This window comes from Phymastichus coffea, unplaced genomic scaffold (genome assembly GCF_024137745.1).
Source record: "Phymastichus coffea isolate CEN01 unplaced genomic scaffold, Cenicafe_Pcof_1.1 PCOF00004, whole genome shotgun sequence".
Classification (NCBI taxonomy): Eukaryota; Metazoa; Arthropoda; class Insecta; order Hymenoptera; family Eulophidae; genus Phymastichus; species Phymastichus coffea.
This window is the reverse complement of record NW_026706815.1, coordinates 10,971,640-10,986,190: the sequence shown is the minus strand read 5'-3', so window position 1 is coordinate 10,986,190 and position 14,551 is coordinate 10,971,640. Positions and strand designations below refer to the sequence as shown.

Here is a 14,551-nt window from a genome sequence, read left to right as displayed (position 1 = left end):
ATTATCCCTATCAGGTGAAAAAAAAGTTTTTTCCCACTACGACAATATACCGATTTACATGAGTTCCATTGCTATCGTCAAATTATTTAAATTACTTTACGATGTAATTCCTCATCCATCTTATTATTCAATTTTGTCCCCTTCGGATCTTTTCTTATTTCTCAATATAAAAATCTGATAAATTGATATTAAAATCAATTTTTAAATAAATTTAAAAATAAATTTTTAATTTTAGCGGGTAAATGGTTATCACCGGTAGAAGTGGTAATTGCTGCGATAAGTGAACATTTTGAAGACTTTGATAAAAATTATTTTACAAAAGGCATGAAAAACTTGTACTACCTTACTATAATAAATGTATAGAGTTGAAAGGTGACTTAAAAAATAAATTGGAATTATTTATAAATTAATTTTTATTTCAAAGTCACAGACTTACTGAACGATACTCGCGCGTATGTATGTGTATGTGTGTGTGTGCGTGTGTGCGTGAGTTTGTAAATAGTAGTGGATAACCCTCTACTCGCTTCAATTTGAAGTCCGGTAATCTTTATACTCTTATTTAATATTCGTTGATAAACTACATTGTTTCTTTTTGAAGATTGAGGAATGTGATTAGTGAAAGACTATGCTAGAAATTGAAAGGTGGAAAAAAAGTGTTAAAATCTACGTTTTTCATAATGACCCATGATGAACATTCCCCTATTCACTACCTAGGGTGGTACCGAATGTGGGATCAGAAACTCGGCATAAAAATGACTGTCTTTCTACTACATGTATATTGAAGTTTTCTTTATTTATAATTATGATCTCATTATACGACAAATATTATCCATTTATTAAATGTAATCCTTTAATTATGTTGTTTTATGTATTTTGATATCAAAATTGACACTTTTGTATAAAGTATTTTTTTTATAATATTTTATATAAATACAAATATTAATATTGTTTTAATTAAGATTCTCTTTTTTTTTGTTTTTTAATTTTTTAATTTTTTAATTTTTTCTTGTTTTTCCTTGTGTTTTTTATTTTTACATTTTTTAAAAGTTTTTACATATTTTTCGATATTTTTTATTATATTTACTGTAACATATCTAATAATAATTTATTTAAAAGTTAAATGAGTGTTATTGAAGCATTGAAAGGAGAAATTGTAATCTTCAGAGAACTTGTTACTTCGCACTGCACATTTTTTTCATTACAATTCTTTGATCCATAAGTTTCATTTTTTTGTATGATCTTGCTTTTTTATCTTAAGACATTGATAATAATCTCAGGAGCATATTCTTTCGTACCAACTTTTCCATCAATCTTGTTACATATGTTGTATAAAACAGTAGCATTAATTATAAACGATTGTATCAAGCATTCAAAAATCATCCATATCCATTTTTTTAATCTTGTTATTGAAAAAAGCTTATTGCAGTGCTGATCACACATATCTACCCTTCCTGAAAATTTATTATAATAAGTCAAAGCAGATGGATGTTGTAAAGCGGTCTTCCACTTCTATATTTTATGGTAACCTTTTACTTTTGATACAGGCTTTGAATTAACGACTATAATAAAATTAGTCTCCTATCTTTGTCGCACACAACAATATAGATGCTTTTTGCAACCTTTTTATCTATTTCATTGTTTTCTGGAACTTTAACACGTCTAACTGTGCCAGTTGCTTTAAAACCAATTGTTTTCATACGGACGAACGAATCTGAACTTGTAAAGAGATTGTTAAAATAAGTATGATATTGAGGTATGTTCTTGGCGTAGCATTTATAAGTAACTGTTGCAACAATTGAAGAACGACTCTACTCCTCTGAGCATAAGATAAAGATTACATCGTTATTGCGCAACGATTTTTTAAATTTCTTGTAAGACCGTATTTTTAAGTTCAAAATGATAATAGGTGACAAAAATATTAAAAACAAATTGTTTTATAAAGACTGTGACGGTAAACGTCAAATTAGCGCTGATAACCTAACTTAATTGCTGCCTGGGAGGGCAGCACCTACCGGGGGGACGAAATACGTAACGAAGGAATTCGGCGCGCGAGCAGACGGAACGCGCGCGAGCAGACGGAACGCGCGCGATTGAAACCGAACTAGTGAAGCACTGGCCATCATCACGTTCGCTCGCCTTTGTTTCACTAACGCCGATTTACGTGCCGCCGATACCGGAAGCCTACAAAAACACGTGCCAGTGATCCAGAGAAGTGCCAGGACAGTAACCGCCGTTGACGTGGTGCCACACACCTGCAGAGGGAAGGATCACGAGCCGCCGAAGGAGAGTGTGTGAGGTTTCGCCATCGAGGGCGAAACCGTGTGCGCGCGAATTCGCGACTGGCAAAAATAAATAAGACAGTTCCGCGCAGTGCGACTACTTTTCGTTCGCTCCGTACACCTGCAATAACAAGGTAAGCTGGCCAGCTTAATCGCGCGATCGCGGTTGCATGTTCAATAATTAACTTCCGACATTCGAAGCGTGCATGTAGCGGCTCTAATAACAAAGAGCAGCGAGCGTCCCGACAATACGTGTTGTCGATGAGCGAGCGTCGATGTAAACAAACGCGCGGGCCGACCGTATGTAGTATTTGAGTAATAATAAAAGATTCAGTTCGTGTTACTAACAAGTGTTTTTCGACTCGCTTACTCCTTATAGCTTCCACTCATTTTATTATAGGTTAATTAGAATTACTGGTTGGCTGACGCCTGTCTCCGCATGCTCTCCGGACTACATTTTGAGCATAGATTATTACGTTCGCCCTTTCAACAAAGTCGCGCGAATAAAAATATAATTAAACGGTATTACCCCGTTACAAGACATAATATTTTTATGATTTTCAACGGAACACCAATACCACGAAAACAATGGCTACGTGCGAAATCAACGATAATGCATGGAAGTTAAAAAAATTGCATTCCGTAAAATTTATTCTGTTAGTTCCATTTATTATCAGCTTAAAAGTTTACATAAAATTATTAATAAAATATTTCATCCAGAAATCATCGTTTCTTATTATTAATCAGGTGCAACCATGTGATTTCCAGTGTATCCATGTCAATTAAACAAACCTCCACCCCAAGAATCTACATTTTAGCAAAATTTCATTTTATATATTACTTTGCAATAATAAAAGCTACCAAAAAGTAATTTATGACCAAGATATTTTATGCGCAAGTTGTTGTTTCTTATTATTAAACAGGTGCCTATACATATTTTCGAACGCATCATAGACAATTAAAAAAATTTCCACCCTAAAGATTTACATTTTTACAAGATTTTATTTGGTACGGGTAATAAAATAGTATGATAATATCAATTGAATATTTCATCTGGACATAAATTAAGTTCTAAAATGTCTTTACAATGAAAATTTTATACATTATCTTCTCTTTTAAGATAACCGAGTACACAAAATGCAAAGTTTGAATGGATACAAATAGTGCAGTTCCCTCTCTGTATAATTTTGCAGTTAACCTAAAAACCGGTTGTATTAAAAACAAAAGACCGGATTTAATATTACATTATTTTTGATATACCATATAATGAAAACGCATTTTTCAAAAACGAAAATCAATTGTAAATTGTGCTTTGGAAAAACAAAAATACACTACAAGATTCTTTATTTTAAATAATCATGAATCGCTCACATACGGTACTGTAATTGGTTAACGCATCTAAGGGCAAAAAAATGTTAACTTGCATATTATGAAACAATTGCATTATTCATGCCAAAGTAAAAATTGTAAATTTTTCCATAGAAAATACCATTTTTCAGAAATAATGTAGATCAAGTCTACGAGAAAAAATGAATGAAGTTATATTTTTATTTCAAAAAATGAAGTACAAAGTGTAAAAAACAGTGCAAAGTGGCCCAAACCAACTTAGTCACAATTATTTGAATATATAATTCTAAACAATAATAGCTCAAAATTTAATCAAATTTGTTTGTATTTCCATATTTATAATAAGAATAGTTGTATAAAAGCAAGTAAATGTTGAAGAGATGTATATCTTATACATGAGATTGTAGAAGACAACATGCAAATTTTCTATTGTAAAATCGTTATAACACTTAACTTACGACCCGATGAAATATTCAATTGGTATTTTGCTTTTGACTAGTTGAGATGGTGGCAAAGTCTGTATGAAATAAAATTTTATAGAAATAAAAAAACTTCGGATGTAGATTGTTTTGGCTAACCGCAATAAGCTGAAAATTATATGTTCGTGTCTGACGATTTCTAGAGAAAACATATTGTTGATAATTTTTTTTAGGTAGCTATTATAATTATAAAGCTATGTACACATTAAAATTTTGTGAAAACTCAGATGCTTCGGATGGAATTTGTTTTTTGACCGTGATGAGCTGAAAATCATATGCGCCTGATAAATCAAATGTTAACAGCCTAGCGTAGTCGTGAAATTCAAATAAGTTATGTACTAATTAGTTATAAACTGATAATAAATAAAAATGATTAAAGTCAAATTATAAATACAATAGTTTGCCGTTTACAGATAAAGATAAATAAGTACATGGCCAACACGGTCGACGTTTCAAAATCTGAGCAAGCCTTGCCAAAAAATCAGAAAATATAAGCGAAAAAGAAACAAACAAGTGGAAAACAGCAAGAAATAAAAGAAACAGGAATAGCGCTATTGAAAACAATATTATTAAGGAAAGACAAATAAACTTTCAGGATACTGGCTCGGCATATCAAACGCATCAATCGAAATGGAAAACTCATTCAAAATACTAAACGTACATACAAATAACGAAAATATCTCTAACAAAAACTCACCAATATAAAAAAAAATCATCGCGCATCTTCGTATGTGGTTTAATAAATATATGCCCGTTAAAAGAACTACTTGATAATGTCACAAGAAATAATTTTACTGTCAAAGTACTCTTTAATAAAATATAGATAGAAAATTCGGAACTATTCGTTCCAATCGTCAAAAAATTAGAAAGTGAAAACATATTATTCTATGTTTCAAAGTAAAGAAAATAAACCACCAAAACTGTCTTAAAGAAGATTTATACATCGGTTGATATAATCGAACTTAAAACAGAAATTGAATTATAAAACCATAATGTTATTAAAATAAGGAATGCTAAACATTGAATACTGAAACAACCCCTCTTCCACTACTCTTCATATAATTAAAAATAAAAGTTAACAATAAAGGAATCTTTAAAATTAAAAAACTGCAAAATCAAATTATTAATTTTGAGCCGACACGTAAAAAGAGAGACACTCCGCAATATACTCACTGTCACAAATTTGGCCACACTAAAAACTACTGTCACAAAATTCCTGTTTACGTGAAATCCGCAGAAAACCACCTCACCGGCGAATGTCTAATTAAAACAAAAATAAAAGAAGTCAATTTTGCAAGCTACGGCGGCAATCATTTAGCAAGTTACGAAAGACGTAGCGCGAGAAATCTACTGCATCAAAAAGTAGTCTCATTATTAAGATAAAAACCAGTTACCGCGAGAAATTTAAATTAATAAAAATAACATTATGGCACACTTCTCATATATACGAATGCAGTAATCGGTAATCAAAACGTAATCAAAACGTAAATTGGAACAGGACTATAGAGCACCGCCATATTGATAGACCGATAGTGTTCGAGTGAGCGCCGCCATTTTTAAACAAGAGGAATGATCGATATAGCTTATTTGATCGATGTTTTCGATTTCGAGTTTAAACATTGGTCGATGTTTTCGAATAGGTGTTTGATGATGAACGACAGTTCACAGTTTTCAGTTAAAATAAATTCACAGTTCGTAGTTCAGTTTAAAATGTTTGAGAGCAACATGCAACTAACAAAAGAGGATTTTACATCTAATGAAGTCATTGAAGAATTTGAGATTGGAGACAACACAGTGTACGTAATATGCTATTTTTTTCTATTATTATTAATTATATTAATTAATGTGCTTTGAAAATTTAATTTTTATTGTGTTGTATTACAGTGATATCGTTGGCTATGTTAAATTAATTAACACCAATGTACATTCGAGTAAAGCATCCAAATATATGAAATTTGTATGTAGTAACGGCACGAAAAATGTTCAAATTATAGCCTGGAACCACTTGATTCCTAAATTGGACTTGGTGAAAGAACTTGGATCAGTAAGTGTTGCCATTTTATTTTTCTTTTTATTTTACCTAATGATTTAACCTATCTAATCAAAATAAACATATAAAAGCTAATAACTTTAGAGTGCTGCCATTATTGTATATATTATATCAATCAATTTTAATATTATTATTTTCTTTCTTTTTATATGAGATTGTTCATGTGACGTCCGTTAAATGTGTAGCTATAAAAAATACAGCATACAACAGTGGAAATGTTAATTTTGAGCTTCTTATCAAAGATTCTTCAGAAGTTAAGGTGTTTGGTTTATACAATGCTGTTGATGTTGATTATAATACCATCGAGGAATTATCAATTGTTGAAGCTTATGAAAAAGTTGGCAGTTTTATCAGTAAGTTTTTGATTTTTGAATTTCAAAAATATTTTAACCCATTAAGTCCCAAACGCACAAAATTTTAACGTTGACTTTGACTGCGCATCATTTTTAAATTTTTTTTTTTTTTTTTTTTATTTAACGTCGCTCTATTTATACTCCATCAGTGCTAATCAGCGACGGAGGCTTGCAATGTGTTTGAGAACAAAGCATATGAAACTTTTTTCAGTGGTGCTTGTATCAATCAGCAGGAACTGGGAATCGAACCTGGGCCTACCGGGTGCGAGTCCGTCGCCCTACCGACCGAGCCATTGCAGGCCTCATGATTTTAAAATAAACGAGGGACTTTGAACTCAAGGCACATATACTTATGTTTTTGAGGTCGCTCTTTCGATTAGCGGTGTCGAAAATTCCGAAAAATAACGTTTAACCTATTATTTTTCAACAAATATAAAAAAAATGCACTTTTTGGACTCGGATTTTTTTTTCAAACCTAATTTCAGCAATGTTCCGAATGTCTAGGCAACTTCTAATACAGATAAAAGGTGTTCCCGATACTTGCACTTCAAAAATATGCAGCGAAACATTTCGATATATAGTGTTATCCAATTCAAAATGGCGTCCGAACGCCAAATTTTTGTTTTAAATTTCACAGATTCTTTTCTCGAAAACTATAGACGTTCATAAAAATTTCCTAAGAATAAAAATGTTTTAGATTTAGTCAAAGAATATACTCAATTTTTTTCAGATTGATCCGGTACGATTTTGGATTTTTCAAAAAGTCAAAAAATCGAAATTTCGAAAAACGTTCGTAAAGACTGAAAAAAATTGAGATCATTCTTTGATGAATTTTAAAACATTTTTGTTCTTTACAAAATTTTATAAAAGTTTATAGTTTTTGAGATAAAATTCTGTAAAAATTTTTTGTCGTAAACGTCCCTTTGCCTTTATTTATAATAAAGTTTTCCGATTCTTACCGCGAGGAGGTGGACGATTGAGAGAATCATGTTTTCTTTTTTTTTTTTAATATTTTTTTTGTTTTTTTTAATTTTATTTATTTTGTTTATTTTTCAATTTTATATTTTTTAGAGAAAAAAACGCTAATCATTAGTATGATTCTTTTCAAAGCATGGTTGACAATAATACGAGGAACACGTATTACAAAATTTTCTTGTTCGTGTCTTGCAGGTTTCAATAATACACTTTCTTGGCAAGAAATTTTTTTCTATTGTATGCTTACTTCGTTTTTTGCATTTGTTCAAATACGTTTTAGTCACATTATAGCAAAATCTTTTGTACTCATTGGAGCTTTCTTACCTTTAGTGCAGATATTATATAATACGTTAGCATTGACGAGAGAAGTTTGTATAATTCTTAAAAAGATTACCCATGTCCATTTCTTAGACCTTATTATAGGTTGTATGTTATTACAGCGTTGATCGTGCAAATCAACGCCGCCCATAAATTCATTATAATTTAGAAATGCTCTGGGAAAATCTAGATCTTTCTTTTGCTTTTTACCTTTTTGGCGACGTTTCACAGTACCTAGTGGTGTTATTCCAGCAGCAGTGGTTAAAACAGAGACAGGTTTAGAGTCCATTACGGTTATGAAATTCATGCCGCTATGTTTATCATGTTGAACGTCATACTTTCCTCGGTCATCCTTTTTGTTAATTGTATTTTTAACAGCAACTCGGTTTTCTCTAACGGTACCCGTAGCGTGTAATCCATATTTCTTCAAATGAACAAGAAGATGGGCTCGTAAATAAATTATCGAAATATATGTGTAATCGATCTCGGTTACGCAGACGTACTGTATTTATGACAACTTGAAGCAGATTTATTACTACGCGACTACCAAGGGCACAATTAGATAATTTATCATCCTTATTGGAAGATTTCCTACAATATATTTCAAAATCGAAGAGGTAGCCACTGGCACTACAAAGAGCTCACAATTTTATTCCGAATCTTATTGGTTTTCCCCTTATGAATTGCTTCAAAACCGATCTGCCGACAAATTTCACCATCATCTCGTCTATCGACAATGCCGTTTCAAAAATTCCAAATCTCATCAAATTTTGTCTAAAAATGTTTACAAATTTTCTTACGCGATAAATTCTATCATTATTATTTTGATCTTGAAGCTCGTGGAATTTAATTTTGGATTTGATATCATAAAATTTGTTACGGCTCATTGCAGACGCCACCAATTCACTTCTCAAGCATGGATCTAAGGACCAATAATCCTTCTGAGACAGTCTTTTATTATACATTGTAAAAATCATAATACCTATAAATATTTCTAGATCGGTAACTGTGATATCATAATCATTTATATTTGAGCATTTGACAATGTAAGATTTAAGTTCGAGTGAAAAGTAGTATTCAAATAATTCTGTCGGAGTACTTTTCAATATAGCAGACACATTATTTTTACTAAGAAAAAGCTCATTTGATAAAGTATTATTGTGACTATATTCTCCTTTGATCCACTCATACTTGTGATTATCTTCCAATTTTTTTTGTGAACTGGTATAACTGTCATACACATTATTATAAGATTGAACAGTAAACTTAGAATCGCAATTATCCATTATCTCAGAAGAATCAAATTTAGAATTATCATCATCCTCATAAATATTGGATGCATCTGAATCGGAATGTTCACAGTCCGTAAAGTCAATAGATGGAATAATGCTTCCGTTCACGAAATGTTCGTGCTCATCATACTCGACTGAATTGAATTGTAAGTTATTTGGCCGATGTTGATTGGCAGGAGCTGTATTAGATTTCCTTTTAGACATTATGTTCTCTGTTTTATATAAAACTTATTAGAGATTTTATTCAAATTGAAATGAACAAAAAATTACGCTCAAGTTTATGACAGGAATTTACTTTGATTTGAATAGTGGCAGTGCGTTGTTAAATTCTGAAACGTAGCGACTTTTTTTGGTTCTTGCATAAAGGTAATTGTGCAGTTTGACAGAAACGCAATTACTGCGTAGGAAAATAATACATGTACAACCTACACCTATAAACTATATTCTAAATCCTTGACAAACTTCGTAAAATTAATCTCCATTCGATATGTTGAAGTCACTGATATGTAAAGATTTCTTTTCGAATTTTTATTCAAATTTCATCTCAAAAACTATAAACTTTTATAAAATTTTGGAAAGAACAAAAATGTTTTAGAATTCATCAAAGAATGATCTCATTTTTTTCAGATTTTTTAAGGACGTTTTTCGAAATTTCGATTTTTTGACTTTTTGAAAAATCCAAAATCGTACCGGATCAATCTGAAAAAAATTGAGTATATTCTTTGACTAAATCTAAAACATTTTTATTCTTAGGAAATTTTTATGAACGTCTATAGTTTTCGAGAAAAGAATCTGTGAAATTTAAAACAAAAATTTGGCGTTCGGACGCCATTTTGAATTGGATAACACTATATATCGAAATGTTTCGCTGCATATTTTTGAAGTGCAAGTATCGGGAACACCTTTTATCTGTATTAGAAGTTGCCTAGACATTCGGAACATTGCTGAAATTAGGTTTGAAAAAAAAATCCGAGTCCAAAAAGTGCATTTTTTTTATATTTGTTGAAAAATAATAGGTTAAACGTTATTTTTCGGAATTTTCGACACCGCTAATCGAAAGAGCGACCTCAAAAACATAAGTATATGTGCCTTGAGTTCAAAGTCCCTCGTTTATTTTAAAATGATGCGCGGTCAAAGTCAACGTTAAAATTTTGTGCGTTTGGGACTTAATGGGTTAAAGAAACTATATTGTATTTTTTATTTTTAGGAATCGAAGGCATTGTAGTACTTAATAAAACATTTGAATTTGATTTTTGAAGTTTATAATAAATTAAAGTGACAAGTTTATCATAAAAAAGTAAGCGAGACAAATGTTAAAAGCGACAATATTGTTAATTTGAATGAAATTACCACGTATTCTGTATTAATATTAACACGAAAAATTGATGTTACTTGGTGTTATTATAAGAAATATATAATTTTAGTTTCACTACGTTAGTTTTGAGAATATTATAAGATTACATGATTTGAAATTATTTTTAATATATTATAATTGTTTAGAAATGTTTAACTGTATTGTATTATATGTACAATAAAAAACACTTAATAAAGAAAATAATTTTATATATTGGATATGTATTTGAATTTATTAATAAAGCATTAACATGAATCATAATAATATAGTAAAAATATCTGTAGAAGAAAAAGAATGTAAACAAATAACTTTAGAAAATCAAAAAGGTTATAGTATTAATCCAATTTATAACGATCATACTTATGTAAAAATCAATAAAATTCACAACCATGTAAAGGCAGCTATTACAGAAAATAATCATAATTTATCAGATTTGAAATGTTTACAGTTTAAAAGAAAAAAAAAACAGAAGAAGAAGATCAAATATTGAAATTACGTAATATTGAAAAAAAGAGAATATCAACGAGTATAGAAAAAAAAAAAGAAATTCACAGATTGAACAAAATGATAAAATTTTGACCGCTGTAAAAGTACATGTTGATTTAAGTAACGTAATAAATTCACACACATGTGATCACAATAGTACAGTTTTAAAGAATAACTATTCAACTACATTTGATGCAATTGTTGATTGTAGTAATTTTGTTGAAATATGCAATGAAATTCATGCAATTAATTCTATTGAACATGAACAAAATATAAATATTTCTACTAATTCACAAAATGTGAATAATTGCAATATTATATATGATAATTCTCAGCAACTACATGATAGTAATATTATTAGGAATACTGATTTGAATCGTTCATTAAATATTATTGATCATATACAAAATACAAATATACATATAAATCCTATATATAATGATCATAATTATGGTAAAAATTATAATAATAATGTAGCACCAATCATATCTGAAAATTATCTTGGTCAAATGGACATACATTATATTCACTGCGATGCTAAACATTTTGTTGGTAAAAAGTACAAAACAAAATTCATGTTAATTCTTTCAATGATTGTTGTAGTCATTGTAATGTGCATTTTCCAAATTATGAATTTCCATAAGAATTAAAATTAATGTTTAACGCAGAGCACGAATTATCCACACATTTCTTCAAGAATATCAGAGTTTATAATAATTTATTTTCTTTTGCTTCTTTTAATTCAAATATCATTAACTTTAATAATAGACGACCAGGTCCATATTGCTTTAAAATACAAGGACAAATTTATTATCAAATAAATACTGCATTACATCCAGCAAACAATGAGAAACCTTCATATGGACAATTATATATTATAGACCCTAATAAAGCAATTACTAATCGAATATCTTATAACGACGGATTGAATTATGACGTAATATTATATATTAAAACAATAATGCGTAATTATAATATTTTTGCCAAATTCCATGTAATGATGGGCGAAGAATTGAAAAAGTTGGATAGTAATTTAGCAGAAGAATTACATTTACTTTTTCCAATAAAATCTGGTACAGATTTACATCGTTATAATTGTCCTAAAATAAATGAGGTAGCTGCTATATTTTCCACTACTGCTGATGAAGAAATACCTGATTCCTATGTTATTATACAGAATAAAAATACAAAAAAGTTACAAAAAGTATCATCTATCGATTCCAATGTTTTATCCAACAGGTTTACAAGGTTGGCACAGATATATGATGCGCAATGATGGTAAAAAAAGAATATCAAGAGCAGCATTTATAAAAAATTTGATAGTTGTTAGAAATTGTTTTAATCCATTTATTTTAGGTAGGTGATTGTATCAACAATTTTTAATTGATTCATATGTAAAAAGTGAAAAAGATAGAATAGAATACCATAAATCTCATCAAGCAGAATTAAGAATTTGGTCTTATAAAGGTCTTATGGATTATTTGAGTACACGTACTAATAATAATGCAAATATGCATATTGGAAAAATACTTATTTTACCGTCAACATTTATAGGATCACTACGTTACATGTAGAGTGCTATCATGATTCTATGGTAATAGTACGCAAAAAAGGAAAATTCGACTTATTTATAATAATGACTTGCAATCCCCAATGGCAGGAAATTCAAGAAAATCTTTTACCAGATCAACAAGTATGCGATAGATCTGATTTGGTTACCCGGGTCTTTCATTTGAAAAATTATTAAATTTAATCGTGAAAACAAAAGTTTTTGGACAAATAGACGCTTTTATATGTTATAGAGCTTCAAAAACGTGGTTTACTGCATTGTCACTTTTTGTTTAATTTATCTACACGAAATAAAATGAATTCTATAGACATAATTAATAAACATCTTTTTGCTGAAATTCCTGATCCAGAAGTATATCCTGAACTTTTTGAAATAGTTATGAATAACATGATACATGGACCGTGTGGTGATTGGTGTTTGATCGATGGAAAATGTTCGAAAAAATATCCTAAGCAATTTCAGGTAGAAACAATGATTGATGATAATGGAACCATTACATTGCGTCGTAGAGATATTGGAAAAAATTCTTACGTCCTAATGGATATGAAGTTGATAATCGTTTGTCGTACCATATGCTCCAATATTGTCATTAACGTTTAATTGACATATTAATGTTGAAATTTGTTCAAGTATCAGGTCTGTTAAATATTTACATAAATATCTTTACAAAGGACACGATGCAGCATCAGTAATAGTTACAAATTCTACAGTTGGATCGGTTATTGATCATGATGAAATTACTCAGTTTATTAATCCACGCTACGTAGGACCAGCAGAAGTAGTTTGGCGTATTTTATTTCGACCACATCATGACAAAAGTCACGTAATTGTTCGTTTACCTGTGCATTTACCAAACCATCAAAATATAACTATTCATACGGATCCTGTTGACTTTGAATCGTCAATAAGGGAGAATACCATAGGTCTACAAGTATCAATGTTGATGGATTATTTCGATTTGAATATTAGAGATACTAAAGTGCGACAATTTTATTATTCTGAAATTCCAGAATATTATACTTTTAAAATAGTTCAAATTAATGGGAAAAACGTTAATCGATGGATTGAGAGAAAAAAATATATTAATTGTATTGGACGAATGTATACCGTTAATCCAGGTCAATATGAATTATTTCACTTAAGAATTTTATTGCTCCGTATAAAAGGATCTACAATTACAGGAAACTTTTACGTCAGCATGTGTAGCTTACGGATTTATAGAAAGCTGCTGCTTTTATGATGCCAATACAACTTAGAAGGTTGTACGTACGAATTGTATTACACTGCAATCCTATTGATCGAATTAAATTTTGGAATGATTTTAAAGATCAATTATACGAAGATTTTATTTGTAAATATAGTAGAAATGAAAGTTATTATAAAGTTATTACGGATATACATTATTTATTTGAAAATGAAGGTAAGAGTCTCGATGAATTTTTACAAATACAAAATTTAATGCAAAATTTTAGTGAACTATTAATTGATAGGGTATACGAAAATACAGAAAACTATTCAACTATAGGTCATGAAAGATATGTAGAATTGAATGAAAAGCAAAAAGAAATAGTTGATAATATTTTGAATATTGTATTAAATAAGATAACGATCAAATGAATCATTTTTATAAATATTGCTTTATAGATGGCCCTGGCGGATCAGGTAAAACATTCTTATACGAAACACTTTGGTATCTTTTAAAAGGAAATGATAAAAAAGTATGTACTATGGCTTTTACTAGGATAGCTGCTACACTGTTAGCTCAAGGAAAAACACTACATAAAATATTTAAATTACCAGTACCATTATTTTCAGATTCTACATATTTAAAGCTACATATTTAAAAGAAATAGATGTATTTATATGGGACGAAGCTCCTATGGCTTCAGATATGCAATGGATGTAATGGATCGAATTTGACGTGATATTATGGATGTTGATTATTTCTTTGGTGGAAAAATAATTATTTTAGAAGGATATTTTAGACAGTTACTTCCTGTCAAAGTAAACAGTACACGCAGTGAAGTAGTTGATTTGTTTATCAATCG

General features: G+C 29.9%; 1 protein-coding gene across 3 annotated transcripts in view; it reads right to left on the bottom strand.

Moving 5' to 3' along the window:
• Positions 1–14,551, bottom strand: part of LOC131666766 (dystonin) — a 540,494-nt gene that overhangs the window by 225,050 nt on the left and 300,893 nt on the right. The gene's annotated exons all lie outside the window — the stretch shown is intronic.